General features: G+C 39.5%; 1 protein-coding gene across 2 annotated transcripts in view; it reads right to left on the reverse strand.

The window, feature by feature from the left end:
* The window catches only part of FSTL5 (follistatin like 5), a 362482-nt gene extending 343529 nt beyond the window's left edge, over positions 1-18953 (reverse strand). Inside the window, exon 1 of one of the 2 annotated variants that reach the window (XM_082314957.1) lies at positions 18867-18953. The gene's annotated coding sequence lies outside the window, so the exon portion shown is untranslated. The remainder of the gene's footprint in view (positions 1-18866) is intronic. The other variant, XM_082314955.1, reaches the window with a different exon arrangement.
* Between the last annotated feature and the right edge of the window lie 2162 nt (positions 18954-21115).

The raw sequence follows: 21115 nt of genomic DNA on the forward strand, positions 1-21115 counted from the left end.
CCTACCTAAAGAGAAAAATGAATACATATGTGATTATTTGACACAAAGAGAGAAAATACCAGTATGGCTTCTACAATGTAAAAGGACACAAAAATAAACTTAGAAGAAGAGTACAGTTTCACTAATAAATACCTATAAATGTTTATTAAATATAAGAAGAAACTGAGTTTATTCAACAAACAAAATGGCTAAAGGAGCATACACAGTTATACACAGTAGCTACTTACTTGACACATTGAAACTGATGGAGGATTAAAATTCAACAGATTAAAAAAAAAAAAAAAAAAAAAGAAAAATGGTGACTACAAATATATCGTCCTGGTCTCTGCCTATGTTCATCAGCCACACTCACGTGTTCTGACTAGTCTTTAAAATTGGGCTATAAACACTTTGCTTCTGAAGTTTTTTCCCACAAACTGGGAGTTACTGCACTAATCTCTTACAATATCAGACCGTAAAAATAATGTTTATTTAGTGTCATAACCTCTGCTTATCTCTCCTTGATTTACAGTGAATGCTTAAGATATTTTTTGTACCAACAAGTTACTGATTAAATTGAGTCAAATCTAGTTAAATGAGTTAGCTAATTTTACACATGTGTATCTGGATCATCAATGTCTACACCAGTGTTACTTCCACATCCAAGACCGCCGTGTAAATGTGATGAGTGCAGCTAATTACTAGCAGCACCGGCTTTAATAGCACTCTTGGCATCGCAGCCGAGAGTCTTGTCTGTGACAGAGTAACATCCGCAGCCCTCGGCTTGCCATCTCACACACACAGAGACACATCCACAACACACTGACAAAGGGCTCATTGCCACCCAGCTATTCTTGTCACTTTAGCATTGTTTTACCATAACACAAGAGCAAGGGAGTACTATATTCCACGGAATATAGAATATCACAAAATAACACAGAGAAAGAAAAGGACAGCTGGGTAGCATAGCCAACATCTATTGGTTTTATAACAGATTTTACAGCACTTAAAAATCTCATCGATACTTGAGCTTTCGAGTCCTGCAAGAATTTCAGCATTCAATTAAGACAGACAAAGAAACCCAAAATAAAAACACAGGTTGCCATGGTTCAGAGCAGTTCTCATTTTCAAGTTTTTGTGGACAATAAAGATTATGCATTTACATGGCGTAAATAATAATGACTAGTTTGTTTCATGTTAAAAAAAAAAACAACACATTGTTAAGCCAAGCCAAAGCATTTTTAGGAACCTCAAAAGCTGATGTTAAAGGTTCCTAAGCATATTCTTGATTCATTACTGTTGCTGCTTTAAAGATGAATGCCAAAAACATGGGTGGGAATGATTAAAAAAAGACACAGGATTGTAGAATAACAAATTCCTACATAAAGCAGCATCAAGATCAAAAGCTTTTTTGCACGAATGCTGGCCCTTACTATATTTTTTGTCTATATGTGTATAGTAGATATATAAATACACGCACGCACTGCATACATGTATCTTTATACGCAAGTCTCTATCAACATTTATACAAGGTACAAACTATAAGAGTGAAACAACAGTTGGACATAAGATTTTTCATGTCAGAATGTTCTACTATTCATTTGGTATTTTTATTTCTTTCTTGATGGCAAATTTATTTTTGTTTTTCAGATCATATTAATAATCCCTTAAAAAAAAAAATAAGATAACTTTACTTTTGTATTTGGTGACAAATATTAGGATGTATTGTATGCTTGATTCTAAGTTCTACACTTGTGGAAGTTAGAGTTTGTTGACAATTCTAGAAATCCCAGTCAAATTAAATCTTCTTTTGACCCTTTTTTAACTCCCAAGAGTAGAGATCACACTAGAATGTGACCTTACTTAAAATGCTCGCGTTTAACTTGTGAGTACATCAGAAATACAAATATTTTCCCAAAATTAAATAACTATGTGATACACAGTATAATTATGAAAACCATCCCCCAGAAGTACTTGCACTCTTTCTAATGTGGCTGCTATGCCCACGCTGTGCAAGAAGACTTTGCAAACCTCTGACTTCTCTTAGCTGCCAGCATGGTTGCTGGGAGTTCGTGGGGTGGTAGTGGGGCTGTCTTGCTTTGAGATTACACAAGCAAAACGGACTAACCTAGAACCTGCTTCTGTGGCACCAAAGGGCTTCTCAAACATTGGCTGACTCTCCCCTACTGCTATGTACAGAAGCTTTGGCTATGATGCACATAAATACCCATAACTCAGGCTGCCATTCCATTACTGCCCAATGACCTTTAATAAATTCTTAAGCACTTCACTTTACCTTCTGCACTTCTTATTCCTTGTCATCACATTTTTCTTCATAACTCCATACACAATAATAATGAATGGTACCAGTACTGGCTTGACAGGAGAATTGGCTATCACAGCAAATACACACTGACTTAACAAAAACCAAGACTCAAGTATCTCAGAGCACTTGAACTTGGTAGAATTTCCTTTGTCACTAGTGTGTTTTAGTCTGTTGGGTTTTTTTGGGGTTTTTTAACAAGGTGATATTTTATACTTTTTCATGCTCAGCACAATTTTTGTCAAGAGACTAAAGTTAATTTGAATCAATGCCCAAGACTTTAGTCTTGGTCCTATTACAATTACCCAGTGTTTTTCCTTTGACTTGAACAACAATGTTGACTAAACAATGTGTAAATAATGATATACAAGCCAAATGAGGATAAAGTCTGTTTATTTATTCTATTGGTAACTAGGAAGAAACACAAACCAAAAAGTTACGTGTGCTTTTCTTATCGGTAAGAAAAAGTCAAGTTTGTGGCTCAGCACCGTTCCTCATTTGTATACTACTATCCTTTTCGCATATGGGTGAGAGGGTCAGAGCAGTTGAGCATGAAGAGGAAGCACGAGAACAGAAGAGAAATGAAGAAAACGGGAACCAGAAGAGGCACTAGTGCTTCCTGTTTCACACCAGCTCCCTTATCCCTTGGTTGTCCAACCCAATATCTACTTTTGTAATATAATGTTTTTGTACTGGCTTTCATAATGTATTTCTCAATCGAACAAACCCATTTCTTCCAAGGAGAAGCCTGACACAATTGATAAGGCGGTTTATTAAAGCCAATGCCTACTTAGATTCCTATCATCCAGGATAGCTCTCCAGTTTCATCTCAGCATCCTTTCTCCTTTTAACACCTTCACATATTCATGCCATCCTGTACCCTAAGAACATCACATTAAAAAGTGAAATAATCCCACATTCAGTGAGAGGACTGAAGACATTTAGAAATGATTAAAAAAACTGTTAAATGACAAACCACAAAAAAAAAAGAGAATATCATGAGTCAATACTGCACTGACCAGTTCAAATATAGTACTTCACTTGGCTCTGTCTGAAGAGTTTTCCACTTTCACCTGAGTCATTACAACAAAAGGAAGCTGATCCTTATGAACTTAAAGTATGACTACCTTATAATGAGAAATAAAAGTAATTCATCCATAGGCTTACGTATACAAAAAGGTGATAATGGAAAGTGCATCCTTTGCTATAGAAACTTTCACTTGCACTACCTACTTCTGTACACAGATGCCCAGATTTATGTGTGTATATATACGTACATGCATATGTATGTACATGCATATGTATTTTACTCCACAGAGTGGTAAATGTGTGTTTATTCCCCACTCTAAGTATGGATGTTAACAATAGCAAAGATGTGTGCCATAACCTTTTAGTCCAAATATTTCACAGTATGTCTTTCATAAAGAAATAAACAATTTTTTTATTTTAAAAATAATTTTAAAAAAAGCTCAAGAAAAAGACAGAAAATTACCTCAGGAAAATAATCAGTGATAGTTATTCATAGTAAAAACATTTTTAAAAAATAAAATTCATGTAAGACTAGTATAGAAAAATATCATTTAAAATATGTTATTGTTTTTTAATATGACCTCAGAGGCATTTCTGTTGCAGGGTAATTAATTTCAAAATAAATTGTTCTAATTTTCACTTGGTAAATCTGTTATTCCTTAACTCACTGCCTACTCATTTGTGCACTTGCTTGATGGTTTCTAATCAAATATAGCAAACCACATCAATTTTGTTTTGCTTTCAAAAGTGATGGATGACTTAGCTCTGTTCAGAGAATGTGGAGATTTACAAGTTTTCTTTGAAAGAAACTTAGACGCAAGGCCACTTTTATTTTTCATTTAGTGTGTAACTCCTAGGCAGTGACAAATTTCCCATCTTTTCACTCTCACACCAATTTGATTGCTCAGCAAGCTTCTACATAATTTCTTAAAAAGCTCAGTTTCCAACTTTGGATCTCTTAAGTTTCCTTTCTTATCATGTGAAAATTCTACCCTATGCTTTTTTTACTACATTGACAAGACTCATATTTTACATAAAATCATAATTAGTATAAGTAAAGGAAGACTTTAGTAAAGCCAGACTATGAAATACAGGACTGGAAGTAAAATACAAATAAAAAGGTCATCACAAACAAATGAAATATTTGTGTCATTTGATTAAGAGAAAAACAGCTGTGCAAAAAATTAACGGTTTCTTGTTCCTTTCAAGTGATCAAATACATGCTTATAAAATATTTTTAAGTATCATATTTGTCTAATCAATCAAGCTATACTATTTTTTTCCTCCAAAGGTGTGTAATGAGCATTACAATATTAATATTTGAACCAATTGTAACTGATTTTGCAAGCAAAATTTCACGAGGTAACATATCAAATGCCTTATTAAAACATCTGTCACACCCATTGTTCACTCTTCATCTGTTTGTGGTGTTATAACTAAAAATAAACCCCAAATATTGTCTTCCAAAACTAGATATATAAAAATAGGCTTCCCTGTGATTTATGACTCCACCTAAATCGTAGATATTCTTTGATTAGAGTTAAATGAAATTTACATGTGTTGCAAATAATTGTTACAATTTGCTTTTATCTTTTTATTGGCAGTCAAAACCTTGTTTTGAGTTGTGTGAATATCTATTTTAGCAAAATTTTAAGCACTCTGAATAGAAACAACTCTACACCCACCATGTTTATTTGGTGTTGCACTTAGACATATCACTGTTCTATGACTGTCAAGTTGTGTTTGAATTAACTTTTTTTTTTAAAGTTCTTTAAAGCACACTTTTAGTGCCTGTTTTATATGTTTCTTCTCACCATACTTGTGTTAGTTTGAAAGCCTTTGTTTGGAGAACATTGACCTTTGTAATGGGAATCTCTAGGGCAGACTGCCTCTCCCATAGGGGAGTAAGAGAGTCCAAGGTGGGATCAGCGGGAGCAGCAGCAAGGACCTGGGAATCCGAAGCTTATGCAAGAGTCCAAGAAACAGTTAAAAGGACTGGGCTGATAGAGAGCCCTCCCCAGGACAGAAGGAGCACACTCCTACAGACCAAACTGTGCAGTCAGGACTGAAAGAAAGCCACAGAGCTGACTGAAACCAAGCCTGGAAGTGGGGAGCTGTTCTTTAGGAAAGGGTCTACAAGACTTTCAGTTCTATTCTTCTCTTACTAAATCACATCAATTTTAATGTAAAAATTTGAAATTGTCTATTTTATAAATACAGACAGTCATTTGAGTTTAGCCTTCTTTTTGAGAAGCTCAGAATCAGGAAAAATAAGTACAGAGCTATGCTCCGTCCATCTCAGGGACAACCTAAAGAGCAATACTAGCAGAAAATCAAAAGCAAGTAGAAAAATAAATGTTTTGGTGTTAAACAGAAAAATTGCAGGCAACGACTTTTGCAGGACATTTTATAGGAAGAGGTGAGAGGAATGTGAGGAGCTATGTATATGGAAAGTAAATGTAATTACAGGAAAGACAGACAGAGGCCTGAAGAAAGTACCAGCACATGACATTCTTGTACCACAAGCTCCCAGAAGAAAGAGGGAAACTACAGCTCCTGTGTGGAAATCAGTTTAGTTCTACACACAAAACCCCACATACATAGACTCGCAGGAAGATGGCATAATCACCTGTTTTCAAGGAAAATTAATTCAGACTGCAACTGAAGCAAATAAATGAATCTTAGGTTGGGGAATAGACAGGTTGCAGGGTTAAAGGAGAGGATCTTGGCTTGTTTACCTTAGCCAAAAAGCAGACCAACAGGGAAAATAACTCATGTATATTAAAAAGCCTTATGTGAAAAACAAAGTAAACAAAATTATCTTCCCATGTAAAAGGAAGGATAATACTGGCATAAACAAAAAAGTTATACCCTTGGTTGTAGATTCAGGCCAAAGAAAACCTCAACCCAACAATCCCAGGAGTAATGCTGAAGATATATTTAGGCTGAGAAGGCCTCCCAACCCCACCTACTTTAAAATGGTATTTGGTCACCCTATGAAAGGAATAATTAATGGCTTTCACTAGTCTATGACGGGATTGACTTCTTTCACTCCCATGTTCCTATTCCCTATTGTTCTGTGCCAGTTTTTAGGTCAATTCAATAAAATCAAATAAGATTCACTTTTAAGGACCTGGTAACATTTCTTTGAAAACAATGAAATATAATGCTTAATACCACTTCTGTTTCATGGGATGAAAACCTTAAATTAATAAACATTTGAGCTTTAGAGATGTCTGCTGAAAAACACTGGTATAAGCATCATCATGTCATACTATATGGGGAGGAGGAAGTCCCATATTTTAGGCAACATAAGAAAGAAATTCTGCAACGCTGAGCTACATTCTGTAACCAACTTAAAGTCAGCCATCGCCAGAAGGGGAGGGAGCTCCCACTCCAACATGCAGCCACCCACGTCTCTGGCTGCAGGGAGTGCCAGAGCCCTGCTCCGGTGATGGAGGGCTGCCGAGACACCACCTGCGTGAGGTGCGAGCAGGTGGAGGATCTGCTCAGCATGGCAGCAGAGCTGAAGGAAGAAGTAGCAAGACTGAGGAGTATCAGGGAGTGCGAGAGGGAGATAGACTGGTGGAGTCACTCCCTACCATCCCTGAGACAAGCACGCCAGGTGGAAGCATCAAGAGAAGGAGAGGCTCCCCTGCCCTCTTGCCACCAGGCAGAAGGAGGGGACCCAAGAGACAGAGGAGGAGGGATGCAGATCCCTGCTCGGGCAGCAGGTGAATCCTCTCCCGGCCGACCTCGCCCCCCCAGGTGCCCTCACACAATAGGTATGAGGCTCTGGAACTTGAGGGCCAGGAGGATGAAGGTACAGACAGTGACCCATCCAAGGGGTTGACTAGGGGGAACCAGTCAGCCCCACGCATTACAACGGCCACTGGCAAGAAAAAAAGAAGGGTAATCGTCGTAGGCGACTCCCTTCTGAGGGGAACAGGGGGCCCGATATGCTGACCAGACCCATCCCACAGGGCAGTCTGCTGCCTCCCTGGGGCAAGGATAAGAGACATTACTAGGAAGCTCCCTAGGCTGGTAAAATCGTCCGATTATTATCCACTATTGGTCGTTCAGGTTGGCAGTGATGAGGTAGCTGATAGAGGCACAAAGATGATCAAAAGGGATTTTAGAGAACTGGGGTGATTACTTGAAGGATCAGGAGCGCAAGTAGTGCTTCCTCCATCCCGTCAGTGGCCGGGAGGCACACGGAAAGGAACAGGAGGACCCGCCTCATCAACACGTGGCTCAGAGGCTGGTGCCAGAGGTGGAACTTTGGGTTTTTCAGTCATGGGGCAGTTTACATGGCACCAGGCCTGCTGGAGTCAGATGGGGTTCACCTGTCACAAAGGGGGAAAAGGATTCTGGCTCAGGAGTTAGCAGGCCTCACTGAGAGAGCTTTAAACTAGATTTGAAGGGGGAAGGGGTTAAAACCAGGCTTGCTAGGGACGAGCCTAGGGGTGGCATGCCTGTGCTGGAGAGGAGATCAATAGCCCAGCTGAAGTGCATTTACACCAATGCACGCAGCATGGGCAATAAGCAGGAGGAGCTGGAAGCCATTGCGCAGAAGGAAAACTATGATGTGGTCGCCATCATGGAAGCATGGTGGGATGACTCACACAACTGGAGTGCTGCAATGGGTGGCTACAAGCTCTTTAGAAGGGACAGGCAAGGAAGGAGAGGCGGTGGGGTAGTCTTGTACGTTAGAGAGTGTTTTGACTGTCTAGAGTTCAATGAAGGTAATGATAAGGTTGAGTGCTTATGGGTGAAGATCAGAGGGAAGGCTAATAAGGCAGACATCCTGGTGGGAGTCTGTTAGAGTCCACCCAACCAGGATGAGGAAACAGACGAAGTATTCTACAAGCGGTTGGCTGAAGTCTCACGATCTCTAGCCCTTGTTCTCATGGGAGACTTCAACTTACCAGATATCTGCTGGAAATATAGCACAGCAGAGAGAAAGCAGTCTCGGAGGTTCCTGGAGCGTGTGGAAGATAACTGCCCGACGCAGCTGGTAAGCGAGCCCCCCAGGGGAGGTGCCCCGCTGGACCTGCTGTTCACGAACAGAGAGGGTCTGGTGGGCGATGTGGTGGTCGGAGGCTGTCTTGGGCTCAGCGACCACGACATGATAGAGTTTTCAATTCTTGGAGAAGCAAGGAAGGGGGTCAGCAAAACCACTACCCTGAACTATAGAAGGGCAGACTTTGGATTGTTTAGGAGTCTGGTTAACAGAGTCCCTTGGGAGGCAGTCCTGCAGGGCAAAGGAGTCCAAGAAGGCTGGATGTTATTCAAGAAGGAAATCTCAAAGGCACAGGAGGAGGCCGTCCCCACGTGCCATAAATCGAGCAGGCGGGGGAGAAGACCGGCCTGGCTGAACAGAGAGCTTTGGCTGGAACTCAGGAAAAAAAGGAGAGCCTACCACCTTTGGAAGAAGGGGCAGGCGACTCAGGAGGACTACAAGGATGTTGTGAGGTTATGCAGGGAGAAGATTAGAAAGGTGAAGGCCCAGCTGGAACTTGAACTGGCCACTGCTGTTAAAGATAACAAAAAAATGTTTTTACAAATATATCAGGGACAAAAGGAAGGCCAAGGAGAATCTCCATCCTTTGTTGGATGTGGAGGGAAACTTTGCCACGAAGGACGAGGAGAAGGCTGAGGTACTTAATGCCTTCTTTGCCTCAGTCTTTAATAGTCAGACTGGTCATCCTCGGGGTTTTCAGGCCCCTGAGCTGGGAGATGGAGATAGGATGCAGAATGAAGCCCCAGTTGTCAAAGAGGTGGCAGTCACCGACCTGCTCCTCCACCTGGATGCGCACAAGTCCATGGGGCCAGATGGGATCCACCCAAGGATACTGAGGGAGCTGGCAGAGGAGCTGACCAAGCCACTCTCCATCATTTATCAGCAGTCCTGGTCAACCGGGAAGGTCCCAGTTGACTGGAGGTTAGCAAATGTGACACCCACCTACAAGAAGGGTGGGAAAGAGGATCCGGGGAACTACAGGCCTGTCAGCCTGACCTCGGTGCCAGGGAAGGTCATGGAACAGATCATCTTGAGTGCCATTATGCAGCAAGTGTAGGACGACCCGGGGATCAGGCTCAGCCAGCATGGGTTTATGAAAGGGAGATCCTGTTTCACTAACCTGGTGTCCTTCTATGACAAGGTGACCTGCTTAGTGGATGAGGGGAAGGCTGTGGATGTTGTCTACTTGGACTTTAGTAAGGCCTTTGACACTGTCTCCCACAGCATTCTCCTGGAGAAGCTGGCTGCTCACAGCTTGGACAAGTGCACTCTGCGCTGGGTTAAAAACTGGCTGGACGGCCGAGCCCAGAGAGTGGTGGTGAATGGAGTTAAATCCAGTTGGTGGCCGGTCACGAGTGGTGTTCCACAGGGCTCAGTATTGGGGCCGGTCCTGTTCAATATCTTCATTGATGATCTGGATGAGGGGATAGAGTGCACCCTCCGTAAGTTTGCAGATGACACCAAATTGGGCAGGAGTGTTGATCTGCTGGAGGGTAGGAAGGCCGGCCCTACAGGGGGATCTGGACAGGCTGGATCGATGGGCCGAGGCCAACTGTATGAGGTTCAACAAGGCTCAGTGCCAGGTCCTGCACTTGGGTCACAACAACCCCATGCAACACTACAGGCTTGGGGAAGAGTGGCTGGAGAGCTGCCTGGTGGAAAAGAACCTGGGGGTGTTGGTTGACAGCCACCTGAACATGAGCCAGCAGTGTGCCCAGGTGGCCAAGAGGGCCAATGGCATCCTGGCCTGTATCAGGAATGGTGTGGCCAGCAGGACCAGGGAAGGTGATGGTGCCCCTGTACTCAGCAGTGGTGAGGCCACACCTCGAGTACTGTGTTCAGTTTTGGGCCCCTCACTACAAGAAGGACATCGAGGTGCTGGAGCGTGTCCAGAGGAGGGCAAGGAAGCTGGTGAAGGGTCTAGAGCACAAGTCTTATGAGGAGCAGCTGAGGGAGCTGGGGTTGTTTAGTCTGGAGAAGAGGAAGCTGAGGGGAGACCTTATTGCTCTGTACAACTACCTGAAAGGAGGTTGTAGAGCGGTGGGGGTTGGTCTCTTCTCCCTAGTAACAAGCAATAGGACGAGAGGCAACGGCCTCAAGCTGCGCCAGGGGAAATTTAGGTTGGATAATAGGAAAAACTTCTTCACTGAAAGGGTAGTCAGGCATTGGACCAGGCTGCCCAGGGAAGTGGTTGAGTATCCATCCCTCGAGGTATTTAAAAGACAGGTGGTAGATGTGGTGCTTGAGGACATGGTTTGGTGGTGGACTTGGCAGTGCTAGGTTAACGGTTGGCCTCGATGATCTTAAGGGTCTTTTCCAACCTTAATGATTCTATGATTTTAACAACTCACCACTGCCATACCGTCCGACCTCTGCAAGGAAAGGCTGAGAGAGCTGGGTTTGAGATCACAAGTTCAGGGGACATCTAATTACTGCCTCTACCTGCCTAGCAGGGATCTAGAGAGTAGATAGACCTGGTCTCTTCCAGAAGCGCTCAGTTGAAAGGAGACGCAACAAGCAGAAATTGCAGCGGGGGAAATTCCAACAATTTGCAAGAAAACATTCCTCACAAAGAGAGTTGTCAAACATTGGAACATGCTGTCCAGAGAGTTTGGAGACTCCCATCTTTGGAGATATCAAAACTTGGCTGGACAAGGGCCTCAGAAATCTGCTCTAACTTTGAGCAGGAGGTTGGACACGGCAACCTCCCAAGATCCCTTCATGATTCTAAAAATGATGCATATTTCTACAGCTCTTGCTTGAACTGGAAGAAATGAGAGGGTGGTCAAGCATTGGAACAGGCTGCCCAGGGAAGTGGTTGAGTCTCCATCCCTGGAGGTATTTAAAGAACGGATAAATACGGTGCTTGAAGACATGGTATAGATGGACGTGGCAGTGCTAGGTTAATGGTCGGACTCAATGATCTTAAGGGTCTTTTCCAACCTTTACGATTCTATGATTCTATGAAATGGCTGCATGTCTTTATGGAAATTATAACATACATAATTTAAGCTTATACCTGTCTGATTATATTTAAAAGATCACATCATAAACATATTAACAGTTTATAGCTTATTAAGTAAGTGAAGAGTATTACTGAAAAAACTGAGGAAAACAATCTTAGCCATAAACTCCGAACAAGTTGATAAACCAAAATAGGTCTGTGGGCTAATTTTACAGATACTTAGAAATCCAAACGTGTTGCAGGTATAAAAAACAATATGCTGGATCCTCAATGTAATGTTACCTCTTTATACTTGAGTTTTTGAACAGCTACAGTTTTTTTAATTGAAATGCTGTCAATCAACTTTTTTGTTTTGCGTTCATTAAAAAAAACCTAAGAAAACAAATTGCACACAGTCAAAATCTTGCCAGGAAAAATATTGGCTAAAATTCATAAAGTACGCTGTAAATATTGAAAAATATTATCAAGATACCTGCAGTTTGACACTACGCAAGTACATAGCTGGAAGTTATTTCCCCCAAACATTAGCTATTGCTGCTACGCATGCCAACAGCAAAATGATGTGAAAGAATTTTTTTTACAATAAAAAGGACCATCTTGACATAACTGTCTGGAAGTCTAATAATTTATTCTGATTAAAAACATGCATATTTCAGTTGGTGTCAATATTTGCATTGACTACAAATACTGTAATCTAACTTCATGCAATTAAAATGAGATGTAAATATAATAAAAATATACATTTACCTAGTAGCAACATTGTTCAGATTTGTCCCTTTAGAAGCAAATGAACAACAAACTCTATGTGTAGCCCTGTCGTCCTATAAATACGGTATTGCCATCACTAGTAGTAGGTCACAGGCTTCCTATTGAGTTTGTAAGGACTCAGGACTAAGGCTTATCAGGTTTGCTTGCTTTGAGCTTGTCTTGACCTGCCTCAAGCTTTCTTTTCACCTGGTTTAGCTATAACAGGCATTTGTTAACCACCAGATGAGTATGCTTAACTTGGTTCACATGTACCTGTCTTTGTACGGTACATGCATAGTTTTTATATACATGGTAGAGGCAAGTAGTTATTCTGTGTAGAGTGGGGCATTTATGGCTTTAGTAGAATAGCATAGTGTAGAGGAACAGAGACCTGGCAAGAGAGCAGAGGCCTCAAGAAGTGGCAGCACTGGATGCAGCACAGAGGAGTACCTGGGATGTCCAGAGATGGGGCACAGGCTGGCAACGGAAGAGGGGTTTCCTTGAAGTTGAAGAAACAATAATCCAACTCTGGAGAAAACTGGTTTTGGGGGTAACAGAACAAAGAAACATGTATCTAACATATGCAAAATGCACCACAGCACCTTTGCGGAACAGTGAAGGAACAACAAGGTGCAAAGATGTCCTAGCAAACATATAAAAACATCTCAAGTTTTATATGTTCCAGGGCAAGGAGGAAGAAAACATCATGATCAGACTTCTTCAGGCAAAAAGATGCTGACAACTTGCCATATTTTCCGCCCTTCTTCCCCCTCACTACTTCTCACAGCAGTGAAAGATTAAGAACTACTAGGAGGTGTGCATTTAACGGTATTATTATTTATTGTACTAACTGCACTATTATTTAACTTTATTATGTTTTTTTCTGGACTATTGTTTTCTTTATTGTTGTTTCTCTTTCTGTAATAATTAAATCTGAACTGCTAAAAATAATTTTTAGATTAGTCTGTTAAGATTTCAATTAAGAAAATAACAAATTCTGACTTTCCTTAAGAGGTATGTTTCTGTTTTGCCTGTAACAAGATATTGAGCATAACATTTGCTTTAGTTTTGTGAAGTATCATGACAACAACAAGATCAGGGACAACAGCTGAATTATGCCTAGAACACTGTTTAATTACTATTTAAATACTAATCTAAATATTAATCAAAATAATGGGAGTCAGTAAGCAGTCTTTCTATTCTACTTAAGTAAAAAAAAAAAAACAAACACCTGCATATTTTGATATGCATATTTTAGCACTTCAGTTCTACGTGAACATTGCCATCTCCTACCCAGTTTTCATTGTTTTTCTTCTGTTTCACAATACTCTAGAAGACAACTTTATGATAAGAAAATGAGCCTTTTTATTTTTTTTCTTCTTCTTTCATGCAAACTCATGAAAAAACAAGATTATTACTTGTTCTGGAAACCAGACTTTTAAATTTGCAGCCATCCACACCCATAAAAATTGTCTGAAAACAGAAATATACTCTATGGCTAAACTGATCTTTGAATCAAAAACACCAAATACTTTTTTCCCCCTCAGAGAATATTTGATGAGTACCTCATGGGGTTGTTCACTAAGTATATACAAAGAAAATAAACTTAACACCTAGAAAGACGTTCTCTTTGTATAATATGCACACAAGAAAAGGAATTAATTTTTTTCTGATTGCCTTTGATTATTGTGTTCAATGACTACATGGTTTAGTGATTCTATAAATGGCATTTTCGTAAAGTAATCTACGCTACAGGAAGTAAGAGCCACGGTCAGTTGCCTGTCTCATATACCTCAATTCAACTCCTCTCACTCCCATGCCCTGCCGCCTTAGCTGAATTTGACTGTGCGCTAATTAGCACAGAATGAAATACGTATAAACAACTGATAGGGAGTACTACAGATTTTGTCTGTACAATTTAACAGCACAACTTAAGCATATCCAGAATTTTGGAAGATTTCATTTTGTCTTCAACATGCAGAAACTTATGCTTTCTACCAAACAAATTGCGAAGAGTTATCATGCTACACATTTCTGGGAGACTCTTTCACAGCATCTCCTGAGGGGACTGGATAAAGAGTATTTTAGTGTGCATTGAGCTCGTTAAAGTATTTCTTCCCTAAAGTCCTGTTCTAAACCTAGTTTCCAGAGCAGATGAGTTTGGGAGGAGGGAAGACTTTTGCCCCCATACAGAACTTCTAGAAATGTCAGAAGACTGCCAATTTATTCTTGAATGCTAATTGTGTAAGTGTGTGCAGGTGTGATTGGGAAGGAGACAGAGGGATTTGGGAAGATTCCGGTCACAACAGGTACAGTGTACAACTGCACCTCAGAGAGTCTGAGATTAGAAAACCTGTGTTATTTTGGATAGATTTTTTTGCTAAGCTGTAACTTGACATCTTGCACATCCTTACTCTAAAAATACCATATTTGTGTCATTAATGTTTCTGTATGAAATATATGAAGATACTAAGAAACTAATACAGATGCTTCTTAAAATGTTAAATCAAGATGGTAAGTGACTTTCACGCTGTTAGTTACAAATGTCTGAAGTTCAGTGACTGCTTGAGCAGCATTTGCCAAAGTTTGCACTATGCATATAGAGAATGGCACCTGCATATTTAATCTCATATACGGAAACATGAGCCTATTCCTGTAAAATGCATGATGTGTTAAGGTTCAAATACAGCAAAGCACTTGGTGCACTCTTTGGCTTAAAACAACTCTTGAATCCCACAGGGTTCAAAAAGGCTCAGGTACATGCTTTCATGTATCTAACCTGACAGGTGCAAAGCTTCTAGCTACAAGCATTTAATGAAGACACCAGCATAAGCTCAGACAGCACAGAAATGGTTTCAGACAGTTGTAACTTCAGATATATAACCTAGACATGTTCAACTGGCCTAATTAGTGGGTTTGATTTTACAGGTACATTGAAAGCTGCTAATACCTGGGCTGAGTCAACGCTAGGATGCTATCTGAGACAAGCAGATCAATCAGGCAGCAGGAAGAGTCTAGCTGCAGCTCTGTGCAGACCATTTCTGAGATGATAAATTGGTCTGTACAGAATAATTCTTAATGAAGCTGATATACAGAGTGGACCCAAGAGGCTTCACCACACAAAATTGCGTACAGTCAAATGAAATAGCTGCAAACCAAATATCACGCTATGTACAAAAATAATAATATTTTTTTAAAAGTGATTTCTCTTAGCCCTAATATGCTTTGAATGAGAACACATTAACTATAACAGTGACTGGAAGTGGACAAGAAATCTTTAGTGTTAAAAACAAGGTGCCTACTGGTAAAATATAGTAAGCATTGTTTATTGTATGGTTTAATACATCAAGCATTTGCATGCTTGACAGCACTTTTATACTATAATGTAACTAATGATAATTTGGCCTGGCACTGGCAAATATCCCTGTTGACATTTTCTCTTGGGAAAAAACAAACACATACACACCCAAAATCCCAAAACAAAACAACTAGGCTCCAGTAAATTACAGTATATGTTTAGTTTGTATTTAGAATTATTTTATGCAAAAATCAGGGGTTTAAATAAAGCTTCCTTAATTGCTTAGGAATCATTTCTCTACACAACCTAATCAGGTTCCTTCTGCTGCATTCACTGAAAACAATATTAAGCTGAAATATTATATTGAAGTTTATCTAGAACTACACCACGAAAATAATTTATGAAATATTAATAGACAGTTTTGCATATCAAAGATCAGTGCAAACTCCCACACCCTTGTAATCGCATACAGTAAAAACATTTGGTTTTATTTATCATCCCTTTCACCTTCAAATATTAAAGGTGACACATTTGTCCCACCAAGCAAGATGCAATCACATTCAAATGCTTGATCTAAGGTAATGAGAGGACTCAGTTGAAATACTGCAATAAATAAGACACATGTATTCCTGCATAGCTGAAGAATATTTTTGTCTTACTTTTGCTTTCTTTCTGTTCAAAGAAAGTGTCTCAACTAACGACTAAAGGGTTACATTATTCAAAAAGAACAATACAAATGTCTTAGAAAAAAATAATGAAAAACAAGTTGTATAACACTGAGAATTTTAGGCTATTATAGTTAATGGAAATGAAGGAACGCAAAAATCTGCTTTACTCGACAGAGGCTTACTGGAAAAACTGCCACACATGCTTATACCCCCTATATTTGCCCTGAATAGATGGACTACTATGCTATTAATAGTCAAAGATTTTGAGGCCTCTGTATTTATAAACAGAAAATCTGAAGGCTACAGCTCTGAAATACTGAGGAAAATTATAGCTCCCCTCTCTTTTCCCCAACTGCTCTCAAGGCGCTAGATAAGGACAAGATCCCTACTCCTGAAGATGGCAAGCACCACAGAAGGTGGCCCAGGGACCCCCTGTAAAGAGGTCAGGGACCTGGCAGACCCCAGCAAGCTAAGCAGCGTCCAAGAGGAGGTGGATAGATGCAACATGACAAAAAAACAAGTCAGAATTTGCAACCAACGACACAATAGCATCTAATAATAACTTATAAGATCAATCTCATAAACTATGTAAAGCACTGTCATCTTAGACACAGAACCATTGCTTGTCAGAGACGTTTGTTTCCCACCCCAAGCTCTGTCATGTAGATCCAATCTTGTACACTGATGTGCCTTTTTTTTTTTTTTTTTTTGTAAATATCTCCAGGGAAGGAGATTCCACAACCAACCTCTCCTTAATGGTGTAAAGCTTGCTTTAAACTGGAGAGTAACTAAAAGTTAAGCATCAGTCCAACTATATAAAAAGATATCTACATTAGCCCATAATTTACAGGGTGTTCACGTTAGACCTTGATACGAAATTGCTTTTCAGTCAAAGTCTTTATTCTACTTCACTTAAAACACTTTATCTAAGCAGATTTTTTACACAAGTTCCATGAAATGGTCGTTCAAGAAAATCCTTCTCAAGGGAGGCTTTCTATAATGAAACCTCAGACCAGGTCTGAGAGAGGGGAGAAGGTTATTTTGTTGTTATTGCTGAGATTATAACTACGTTTTATGTCAAATATCAGGTTCCATGAAACACTTCTTAAAGTCAGCAGTATTTCAATTTCTTAAATGGGCATTACTTCCATCTTGGATATCTCTTCTTTCTTAGCAGCCCAGATTATAATTTTAGGTTTATGGAAAGGTTAGACAGTGAGAGCATTCCCTCCTTTCCTCCATACTCCAATCGCTCTTCCTCCTCCAGTGTTAGTTGCCCAATACTTCCTCTTCGGGTACGATAATTAATTACACAGAAAATTGCCCAGTCATTGCCCTGTCACCACCACAAGCGAACTCTGCAGAACGTCAGCATCACCACATTGTCTCAGAAGTCATGGGAAGAAAATTATGTCAAAGGAAGAAGGATAATTTCCTGTTATTTTTGTATTATATAGGTAATTCTGTCATTGTCTTAATATCTGATAAGGTACCAAAAGATACCAGAATCTTTATGATACTCTCCTTCTATAGGAAGAATTATCTTAAGGGTCTTTTCCAACCTTAACCATTCTATGATTCTATGATTTTACTGTAGGTGGAAAAGTACGACTCACTTGCAAAAAGAACATAACATGCTTAAAATAAAAAGGAACACTATTCAAAACACTCAAATATCTTTTGAATTACCCTCAAAAACAATTTACATTTCAGTCCCAGCATTCTCTTTGCAAATTAGAAGAGATTCTGTAATCTTTCAGTAAGTAAAACTGAATGTTTTTCAGCAAAACCACAACTACTTTTTTTGTGAAAGAAAGACTTTTTGCCTTTAAATTGCTGTTGAAGTTGAAATCTCCTGTGTAACATTCAGCTGCCGCCTTCTCACAAACATCCAAATAAGGTCTCTATTTGTAATGATTGTGTCCTGTGGCTCACTTTACTGATAGTATTACTATTCTGTCTAGAAGTATAAATCATTTTCATATTCTTTAAATATCCAGTTTGTACCAAGAATTAAAAAAAAAACATACCTAATAATAATTAGACACCAGAATAAACTATTAAATTTTATCCGCCTCTTTTGAAAGCTACTTTGCATACTCCTTAACCCATTAGTTAATTTTCCTCTATTTGCTGAAATGCTGTGTTAACAACATACCAATCAATTACATTTTTTTATCATTCATTCTCCCTATATCTGGTCAAAGTTATAAATATACTTTATTAAAAGACTGAAAAGTGAAAATTAATTAAACTGATATATGACCAGAAACACAGGTCAATAACCTTTGATCACCTAGTTTTGCCCAACTGATGTAATTCCATGGAAACTGGTGAAATTATTAAGATATCCATTGCTGTAAGAAAGCTCATCACGTATCACAAGATTCATCCTTCTACACTCTCCAAAGCCTGGAGTGGAATTCAGAACTTTTTCTGACTGTAAACCCCGAGCAGCTCCCATCAAAGTAAATACAGCACATTTAAGAGTGAAATTAGAGCCAGGTATTAGTCACAAGGCCTCTCAAAACCAGTGTCAGATGTGAATGTCAAATAGCCATACATTCTTTTGATATTTCAAAGAGCAATGTGCAGATGTATATACTCTAGTGTCTTTATGTCAATTTTAACTCTGCCAGTAATATTTAGTTTATAATTAGGATTGCAAAACTCATCTCCGATTTTTCTGCATTTTAAGTTCAGAAATAGCAATAGTTAAGCAAAGGCCTTATACAAAATAATGAAAAATTTAATCTTAGCCCTTCCAAGATAAATAAAATCCAACAAGTTTATAACTGTTGGATTGACCTGCAGCTCAATCTTTTCAAACTTACCAAGCAACAGAAATCACTGTTTGTTCCCACTGTCCACCAAATCAGGTTATTTGTTCGGGTTCCACATATATATACGGATTTGAAAATCCCCCACCAAATATGAAAACTAAAAGGACTGACTCAATTTCTGCTATAAACAAAGCAAACCAAACAAAAAAACCCCTCCTATCTACTTAGCTTAGTATGTCCTTAGCAAAATTTCAAAGACTTCAAAAATAGGAAGACTATATACAATATATTTTTAGACGACATTTATCAACACAAACCAGACTGCTAGGTCACGGTACTCAGGAAACAAACATGCATGATTGCAGCTGGTGACTGCATCCAAAATCCCCTTTCGCTCCTGCACTCATGGGGCTACCATTACTACTGGAAATGAGGTTTGCCCAGTATTGCCTTGAAAGGGGTGTGCTTCCCCCAGACCAACCGCGCACACATACAAGTGTGCTCAATGCCCTACCCTGATGCAGCAGTCCCAGAAACTGAGCCTGCTCCTCCACCCTCCTCCCCATCAGCCTCCCCCTCCCTGCTTGGAAACGCACTGAATAAGGCACCCAGACTTCCAATGGAGACATGCCAGTTCTTTAACACAAAATGATGCCTGTGCATTGACTTGCATAACTTCCAAATAACTCAGAGAGATGAACATGGAATGTATAAAAAAGAGCTACTGTATAGCAATTTTGCAATTACAGCTTTACAGCTTCTTGCATATGAGCTTCTTAGGCCAGTAACATTTATAATATACAGACCTTCAAACACCATCAACTGTTCCTTTACCACATAGGTTTAACGATATACTGCGAATGCCGTGACAGGCATAAAATGTTATCAATTAAATAGAAAAATGTATCACGCTAGAGCTGTTTTTTTGTTAGCAAGAGATATGCACCTGGTAAGTAGATTAACTTTTTTTTTCGTTGTTAGTATGCCAGCCTGTGGTTAAGATATTGTTGCTGAACCAGAGTATCTCCATTGATATCCATCTCTTAGTAATGTCAATTTGTTTGAAAGGGGAGGAGAAGGAGGAGTGGGAAGGGCGCCAAGGGAGCACATACACTGAAAAGAATGCAGAAACCTGATGAGTCCTCTACGCTTCAGACAGCAAAAAGATCACAGTAATAAATACGAACAACATTTGACAAATCCAAGTATGCAGTACATTGTGACTACAAATGGTTAACATATATGCACCTGCATTAGTCAAATATAGATTCTGGTAGAAGCAGAAGGGTTGCTGGTTTCTCCCCCTCCCTCAAAACTTTTATTTGAATTTCTATATCATTTGTTGTATTCAGTATTTGCTTTCCCTTCTCCTCTCCGGTTCCATGGGCTTGCCAGCATTACTTTACAAATTTTGAATTAATTTACAAATTAAAGAGGGCAGCAAGAGGTGACTAAATGTGGTAACAAGTATGATTATGCTGCTTAGACAGTTTCAGCAGAGGTTCAAACCCAACATGGAGCAAAAGAGAGGAAAATCTAAGGAGATGGTAGGCTCATTACAGTTTCATGAGCACATATCAGGACTTCTTAAAACGGTTGTCCTCTATATCCCTATGAACTATATTCCTTTCACTTTTACCAACACATTTAGCAGGTTTCAGTGATGCAAATAGAATGACTTCTCAAAATGTCAAGAAATTATTTTTCTAAACTAGTTACAATGCTAGTTTAAGTATTGGTACTTCTCTGCAATGCCACTTCAGTGTGACATCACATTCTCTGAAGAAGATATCCAGAACTAGTGTTTCATGAAAGTGAAACTTTACACTTTTACTGTATACTGTTACCACAGTTATTAACATAATGCTTTGGAGTACTACACACACCCCCTTGTCCCCTTGTAAGTGGACATTAAAGTCCTGCTTTCAGGCAGGGCAATATGGAGAAAAAAAAAAAAAAACCAAAACAACACATCAGCAGCATGACAGCACATGCATGCTTAGGTCACTGAAATGTCACTCAGCGCCATAGCGGTGTTAGAGGGTAGGCAAGAGTCCATGAGCAAACAGAGCACAGGACAGAGTTTTCATGCCCTTTTAACTAAAAACACATAGGTCTGGATTTACTTCTTCCAGGCACTGCAGTAACCAAGTGGCTTTAATAAAGATTTTATTGCCAAGGTAATAATGGCAATCCTTAGACTAAGGAAAATCTGGAATTTAAATATCACTTTCTCATCTTTATTAAAAATGACCATGGGAACACTGTTTTACATACCAAGTGTATAAATAAAATGCAAC

The sequence above is a fragment of the Platalea leucorodia genome (genome assembly GCF_965183815.1).
Source record: "Platalea leucorodia genome assembly, chromosome: 6".
Taxonomy (NCBI): Eukaryota; Metazoa; Chordata; class Aves; order Pelecaniformes; family Threskiornithidae; genus Platalea; species Platalea leucorodia.